This window comes from Ananas comosus, linkage group 15 (assembly GCF_001540865.1).
Source record: "Ananas comosus cultivar F153 linkage group 15, ASM154086v1, whole genome shotgun sequence".
In the NCBI taxonomy this organism is placed as follows: Eukaryota; Viridiplantae; Streptophyta; class Magnoliopsida; order Poales; family Bromeliaceae; genus Ananas; species Ananas comosus.
This window is the reverse complement of record NC_033635.1, coordinates 2557685-2566536: the sequence shown is the minus strand read 5'-3', so window position 1 is coordinate 2566536 and position 8852 is coordinate 2557685. Positions and strand designations below refer to the sequence as shown.

General features: G+C 35.2%; 1 long non-coding RNA gene across 1 annotated transcript in view; it reads left to right on the top strand.

The window, feature by feature from the left end:
* Positions 1 to 1286, top strand: part of LOC109720983 — a 1416-nt gene extending 130 nt beyond the window's left edge. The window contains exons 2-3 of the long non-coding RNA XR_002219115.1: positions 95 to 264; positions 630 to 1286. This is a non-coding gene — a long non-coding RNA (uncharacterized LOC109720983). The remainder of the gene's footprint in view (positions 1 to 94; positions 265 to 629) is intronic.

Sequence of the window (8852 nt, the reverse complement as noted above, 5' to 3'; positions counted from 1 at the left end):
GGGTGTGAAATGGGGGCTCGTGGGGCTTTTTGTGGTGCTCTGCGTTGCGGAGCAGGGCATGCTGCTGACGTGGCGCTTCTCCTTCTTTCCTTAGGCGGGCGATGTCGCTCGTCTGATTCTCGCGGGCGTGCGGCCGATCGCGATCTCTCTGCATTATCATGTTTGTGGAGCCGCGGTGCCCCCGACAGACTAAATGCTTCTCTCGACCGAGTCCACCACATCACCCCTGGACCGCTCCCCAATGCTTTCCATCATCATTTACCCGTGAGTTCCACTTTTACCCTCACTAGCAGCAAAAAGAAAAAATATATAGATAAAAATCATTGAGAAAGCATTAATTATTTTTTGAAATCCACATTGTTCATCTAAATACACAAAAAAATTATAAAATAGGCATAAATCGTATGAAAAAATAATTTTAAAAAATTTATCGAATAAAATCTCATGGAGAAAAAAGTTTAAAATTTACTAGTAACGTCCGTAATTAATAGAATTGTTCTCTTGAGTTCATCCATTCCATCATAATTAATAGAAAAATATTTTATTATATTTTTTTTTAAATAAAAAAATATAATTGTCTTGTTACTAATGATGTGGTGTAAGTGTGATACTGTATATTTTCTTCTCAGGAGGGTAATCCTATGGAAGAACATGGTTGATGTGGCGAACCAGGTCCAGGAATAATTTCTCGACGGTGCACACTGCTCGTAGATCGTCCGTCGCCTTGTATCCGATCACATGAGGTACGGTTACCATGTTTACATTATCATGTTCTCTCCTTCTATATATATATATATATATATATATATATATATATATATATATATATATATATATATATATAGATGCAAATATATGCTGTATTTGTTTTGAATCTTTCCCTACAGTAGAACATCATGTATTTAATTAATGTATAGCTAGGATCTATAGTCAAATAATTAAATTAATATAATCCGAATTATTAATGGGTTTAATGTACTAAACATCGCCCTAACCGTTCAATAATTAGCTAATAATACCCATCCATGTATTGTCACTCCGAACTATTAAATGCTTCAAACCACTCACTGCACGAATTTATAGCATCATTGTCATAGAGGGAGTAATAACAATCATCATCAACCATCGGTTTGGTCCTAGGTTTCTGTAATGGTAAATGGCTCAGTTGCCCTTATGATCTTTTAATTCTGAAATTCCTAACTTTTTAACTCACAGATATCAGTAAGAGTAATTAAATTAATTAATTGTTAATAAAATTGTTACATTTAATTAAATCTTTAATTTTAACCGACAAATGTTTAAAAATCTTATTTTAAATTGATCTATAATTTAAAATCTTATTTTAAAAATCTTAATTTTATCTTGTTTTACCGTAGAGAAAGTTTAGATTGAAATAGATTTTCGGGCGTGTTTGTTTTATGAAAAGCGGAGAGTGGCAAAAGTGTTATCAGCCATAAATGTTCACTTTCATAATTTGGTTCGTTATAATTTCACATTCGTTCGCAAATCAAAATCTTCAAAATACCGTAATTGACTTCGCTCCAACACAGTTAAAAGTCAATTAGCAAAGTCAATTAGGAAAAAATAACTAAATAATAAAATATTAATTTATCTTACACATCTTTAATTTTTACGTTTTTTATTTTTCGCCAAATAAACAGTAGAACAAGAGGGAATTTCACTTTCACATTTACACTGACGAACTACAGAAGAAAAATAATTTTTATTTGAAGTCTAGTTTAGTTGAAAAAATTTAGTTCAAACTGAATTTCACAATATTCCCAATTATATTATTTGCCTGGCAAAAAAATAATAATGTAAAATCTAAAGCTTTTTATTATTCAATTTTTTTTAAAAAAAAAATTGGGTGATCAGCTTGATGTAGAACGAGTCGAAATTAATTACGATAATTTATAATATTTAAATTTCGAGAGAAGGTAAAATTACAATAAATGAAGCAATGAATAATAGTAGATATTTTAACAGGAACGTGGGCAAATAAAGGGCAGGTAGATAAAAATAGAGGGTTATCGTGACAAGAGGGGGTACGACGTTCTTTGCGGAAAGCCAGCTACTTACTATATCTGTACGGATCTCATTAAATTATTAGTATTCCAAGGTGGCGAATAAAGGCAAGTTCTTGTACAGGATTAGGACGAGATGCGGGGCACGGGTGTGGTGAGGTGTATGTTTAAGTAATTAATGTATTGTTGGGGGACCACTTTGCAAATAAATAAAAAAATAGCAGAGATAGAGAGAGAGAGAGAGAGAGAGAGAGGGGGGCGCACGGGTGGGGAGGGGATTCCAATCTCTTCTCCTCTCCTTTAATTTGGATCTGGATGGATGGGGGGAGATGAAGAAGTAATTTCTTAGGATTCCGAAACTGTCTTTTTCAAGCAAGGAATGCGCACTCCACTTCTTTGGAGACTTACCCCATTAGATATCCATAGCTTTTTACGTGAAAATTAGTAAAAATAGATATTTATCTTCGTTAGTTGGTTTATCATAACTCTATCTTCGATAAAACAAAAGGCAAAACTAGAAAAACTTTAGTTTCACAATTTTCGTCTCGTTCATCTGAACTCTATGTCAGGACTTAGAAAAATTTTCGCCGAAATTTTTTTTTGCAATCACCCAAACTCTAAAGCGGATATCTAGGAGGTTTTGCCTGGATTTTCTAGAAACTTCTATGCGGACCTCGAGAGGGAACCGAGAAGTCTCTTAGAGTTTCTATATTTCTAGAAGTCTTATTTATTAGGACTTTGAGAGCTCGTAACCTTCCTTTTTGACTTGTATCTTTATGCCACTTGGTATCTTTTCATTTGCTTTATGGGCGGCGAGTAACCTTTAAATAGTTGTGGCCTCCACCCTCCTCAACTCAGAATCCTTATTTGTAATCTCTATTTCAAAATAATAGAAGAACTTTCTTTATCTCTCTTATTCTTAGTCTAGGGCGAGTAGGTCCTGACTTAGCAAGGAGAAAGATAGACTTGCTCACTTCGCGAAGGAAGGCGAGCGCTGCACGGACCAAACGAGCCTGTGACATCTAGCTCCATTCGAAAACCTATTCGATCTAAACTTCATTCTCGATAAAACAAATTGACCCTAATGCAAAAAGAAATTCACACGAGAAATCTACTGTGAGAGAAATTCTCCATAAACATGGTTTCTAATTTGAGTGCTGGTATTCTTATATAAAATATCTGGTATAGAGAAAGCTTTTCGTGCACCACTTTTAGGTGAACTTTTGCCGTTTTGATAATCAAAAACTTATTTTACAATGACCAGGGCCGGAAAGAGTGGTCCGATGAAAGAGTAGATTGTTTGATAGTTAGCGCGAGATGTGGGGGAAGAGGTCCAGACAATAATTTTTGAGCGGTTTAGAGCAATTTGTTTTGTTGATGGAGGTGACAGATGGAGAAGGCGAAGGAACAGCAAATAGGATTGGGATTGGGATGGATTGTTTTGGTCCCTTGAGAGGAAAGGGGAAGGTTTGTTCGGATCCCAATTATTGGTTGCTTAACCTTTTTAGGAAAAGTCCCTTGGGTTCAACTTGTAGTGGCCTTTTAATTACAAACTAGAGCGCACTTAATTTGGATTATTATCCACATATGAGATTGTTATAAGAGGTTCATATTATTAAAATCTATATATGTAATCTCTTTCCTTCTTTTGGTCTCGGTACGGTACAAAAAATGGCCCTTAATAAGGGACAAGTATGTTCTCGCAATTACCAAACAAGGCTTTGCTTAATTAATGCAATTCAGGAGATGATAGGAAGGATTAGACTTAAACAACACTTGCGTTTCACGTGGCACTGGAAAGGGATAACCCACCTCGTAAGTCACTTTAATTGTCGAACAATTTACACCGTAAAAGGGCTCACTAGATAAACCCTCAATTCGTAACGCCTGTAATTAAGGGGCGCCAATCGTAGACCACAAATCAAGTGAGACCACAATAGTTTAATTACCCTTTTCATAAGAACAAAACAACTTTGAAATAGTTCTTACACGTTGGTTCGTACGGCAACGGAGCTCGGATAAATCATAACGAGCAGAAATGTGCGCCATTATATGATAGACGCGGGAATGAAACACAGAACCTCTTGGAATGTACAGAGTCTGACAAATTGATTTTAGAGGTTCAAACCTTTTTGCATAGTATTAGAGCTCAATGTAGCCTTGAACAAGTGGGAGCATGTAAGAGTTGGGTTTTAGTTGATTGCATTTAGGAATATGCCGATGCACGTGGAAATGCAGCAAAGGTGTATCATTTTTGGTACATTAATTTCCACGGGCATCTCAGGTGGCCACTACCACTTCCTCTGTTGCTTGTGCTTGCGCCATCGTGGCTGATGCACAGGACATAGCTGTCGGAGTTTTTAAGTGAAAGTTTGGGACAAGCATTTCGTCGAACACCTGGAGTGTCGCTCTGCACGGCTGGATCTCAGCAAGTGGTTAATTTGTCCGTCTCTCTTTTTCACCTTTTATTAATTGTACGGTGAACCCCTCAACTAAAAACTATTTTAATTTTTTTCTTTTGAAAATTTTTAACTTTCAGTCGATGGAATTCAAATTTTAGTTAAATTAGGCAGCGAATCTGTCAAAATTTTACGACTACCACTGTCAATTACTTTTCAAGCTAAAAGATACGTGAATTTTATTAATAATTAACAAGTTAAAAAGCTGATAAAAATTGTAAAATTTAATAAAACTTTCAATAAAGTTGATCAAAGGAAAATTTTGGGAATCTATTTGAACATTGCTTGTAGTTGAGGGGTTCAATTCCACATATTTTCACTCTCTTTTTTTTTATATATATATATGACTTGGATGAGAAGTTGATTCTTCGATGCCAATGTTGTTGTGGGACATGGAAGCTGACTCAAAACGCGGCCAAGTTCGCCATGCGTCGCGATGCAGCTTATAACTTGATCCTTGTTACAGATTGAGCGTGGAACACATTAGCCCAAATTAAGGCTCGGAGCCTAGTAAGCCAAACCCACTCTCGCTCAAATCTAAGTCCACATGAGTCTAAAAAAATAGAAAAAAAAAAAAAAAAAAAAAAACATATAACATAAGATTTATCTAAGCAAGTTATGAAGTTACTAAAGCAATTCATGAGCACATTTTTTATAAGACAAGCATCAAATGGCTTTTGGATGTATCCCTTTTGTCCGTTTTTTTTTTTTTTTTTTTTTTTTTNAACACACATGGGAGCAAAAAGGTGACTTAGCCTTTGGATTAATGTTGAAGGGTGGTGCACTAATCATGTAATCTCGTAGGCCTTTCGCAGGAGTAGGGTGGTCCTTTGGTGATTTTTTAAATTGCAGGATCAAAAGTTTCCCAGCCTAGGAAGCGTGCTTTTTGTAGAATTTGGAGATGGGGCTTGTGTGAGGCTAAAGCAAAAGGGAAATAAGATTACTTTGGCAAAAAGCAGTAGATATATTAAATGCTATGAATTTCTACCTTGATACAAATTTCACTTGCTATATATATACACTACCGTTGGCTAAAAACTTGATAATTAATATCTGAGCTTTCAAATGCGAAGCTGGCCTGCTAATTACTTTACATATCTTGTTAAGTTTATTTAAAAAAATTGAACGAAGCAAGTAACTTGTCATCTCTATCTCTCTGAACAAAAATACAATTGTTTCAGAATATCTAATAATAAGGCTATTTATAAATGAACCTTTTGAGTTTAAATCATCTATGATTAATCAGTAGTTTCTTTCACTTATTAGCCTCTTTTGTTAACTAGCTAAAAGCTGCTGCTAAACTTGACAGAATTTGTGGGTCCAAATATTATCCAGCATATTGAGTCCCCAATAGAATTTAAGGTAATTGGCTAAACCAAATTTGACCCTTCATCCACCTTTTTTTAATGGCTCTATCACTTATCCTAAAAGGCTTTACCTATATTGAACATCAAAGATCCCTATAATCTTCAAAGTACCTAGTGGTGGAGCAAGTGGTGGGCTTGAACTCTAAACCCTCCTGCTCTTGTCAAGCATGTCGTGGGTCGGCATATCTCGCAGGATCGATCGATGTGAGATTTATCTCGTCTGCGTGATTTAAGCTGCCATGGAAGATTGATACGATTCTTCAACTTTCGAATATGTCTGAGTACTTTTACAACTTTTTTTTTTGAGAATAGTACTTTTACAACTTCAACTTCACTAAACTGTACAACCTGAAGTCATCATATGTTAATAATTGGTCGATAACGGTACAAATTTAAGTTCAATATTAATTTTGACAAGCTCCATACATAACCAGTATTTCCATTGTGGAGAAGCTCTATTCACTAAAATTCTCAAGAACACAATGGTTTTTTATTACCCTCCATATGTAGCATCAGTGCTTTAGTTCGAGGACTAAAGTAAGATGCTAGAGAGTGGAAACACCATCCCTGTGTGTGAGATAAAAAGGGCTATGTTTCATAGTTCTTCAACTAATCCAACTTTGGATTAGTTGGTTATTTTGTATGTTCTCAGATTAGGATCTTTTGTACCCACCCCCCTCCATAATTTTTTTTTTTTTACATAGCAACATTTCTCTTTCCTAGTACTCAATTATTGATATCCACATTTATTAGCTTTTTGTTCAAATTAAACTTATGCGCCGAATTTTAAGTGCACTTACTTTGAATAAAAAAACTCGTAACATAACATTAAACGAAATTACTCTAATTAAGCGCCATCGTCATCCGTAATTATTCAAGTAACTGGGAAGTTTCTGATACCTTTTTTTGTTTGAATTAATTATTCAAAAGCATCTCTTGTGTCAACATTATCTAAACCTCTTGATATTGCTTGTGTTGGACCACCCAATAATCCAATAGATTATTATTATTTTGGCATCTTATTTATATAGTTTGATCAAAAACACTGATATATTCTTTTTGTCTGAGAATAATTTGGAATAACAAGATAATTAAATCTAATTTTGGACTGAAGCCTAAGAAAGGTTCTTCCTTAAAATTTTTCTTTTTTTGGGTAGGTCCTAGGGAGGCAAAAAAGTCTTGTTGTTAGTTTTTTTTTTTTTTTTGAGAGATAGGTAACATGTTTTTCCCAAGGATGGGATGCAACAGGCACAACACGACTTTTGGGCTCCCTGAAGGCCACCTTTTGTTTTCCCTCTCTTTTTTTTTTTTTTTCNTTTTTTTTTTTTTTTAAAGAGATAGGTAACATGTTACCCGCTTCGTTTATTTCATTAAGAAATAAACTTAGCTAGAAATATGAATCAACTAGGATTCGAACTTGGGTCTCAAATACCAACCATCAAGTCCTTTGCGACTTGCTCTAGGGACGGTCGGTCTTGTTGTTAGTTTTCAATTTACGGATTATTTGACCATGGCCAATATATATCTCACTAGAATAATTTTTTATTTTTTACCTTTGTAAGTCGGGAATGTTGTTCTACATGCTAGTGGAACAAAACATGTCAACTAATGTGTATTTTTATATCCTACCATTAATTAAGCTTATAACTTTGTTATTTGATATCATCTAAGGTATTTTCTTAATTATTTTCCAATGCTTTTCCAATAATAAACAAACTAGTATGTGTAACCTAATTTATAGTTGTAAAAGAGCTTGATGGGATAATTTGGGTATATATCCTACGTATTCAGCTGAAGAGCGTACTAACAAGTTATATATTTTACAATGTATTCAAAAGGTGAATTCACAATAAAAACTTGATCACGTACCAGTATACCACGGAGTTATAGATTGATACAGTTAATTATAGGCTAAATTATAGAAAAAATTTTTGTCAATATTCATTTTTTCACTTTTTCTTTTCTGTCATTCAAAAATCTACACTTTACCCCTTTATAAAATAAAAAATGTTCACTTTGACCCGCCATCAGTGCTCCGTTAGAGTTCCGTTTATATCCTATGTTTTATACCTAAAAAGCTTCTGAATCTCTCCTTTTTCCTCATCCTCATCCTCGGCCGCATCGCCTCACCCTCGCTCTTGCCAACCTCTTCGTCCACGTCCATTTCGAAGAAGATGATGAGTAATTTGATCATTTTGTCACAGCGTATCCTTTGTGAATATTTTTTATTTTTTAAAAAGAAAGTGTAAGTTTTTAAATGACAAGGGGAGTAAAAGAAACAAGTATTGACAGACAAATTTTATATAATTTTGTCTTAATTATAATCTAAAATATTATTCTTACCAATAATAATAATAATAATAATAATAATAATAATAATAGTAATAATAATAATAATAGTGTGGATGTGAAGTCATTTTGCTACGTGCCATGCGGTAGGAAAATACGAGGGATCCAAATCCAATGAAAACGACGCGTCGACGATGTGGGTTTTGGCCCATCACGTTACTTCTTCTTTTCCTTAAAAACTAAAGCGCACGGTTTTGGGAGCAGCGAAAGAGAAAGAGAAAGAGAAAGAGAAAGACAGAGAGACGAGAAGCGACAGGGACAGAGATCGAAGACACGGTGGGGCGATCCCGAGGAGCAAACGAATCAAAGTAGACTAGCAGCAGCAGCAGCAGCATTAGCAGCTTCTGCTTTTTAACTTCTCCCCCTTTACTTCTTTTGTCCTTCTTATGTGTTATAGGCCTGCAAAATCGGGTTCGGGCGGGAACTTTTTCGATCCGTTTAGGGCGGCATTCGGCAATTTTGGGGTGTGTGTATGACTTCACTGATTGTGGTGACCTCTCCACACTCCAGTTCGCTCGAACTCCGTGATTAGAACATCGAAAATTTTATAAGTGGAGCACTTTGGGTATGATCTTGTGAGTTCTCTGCGTTCCAACTAACTCGCTATGTTTGCACCTTTTCGTTTACAGTACTCATAGCCTATCCAAGCACGT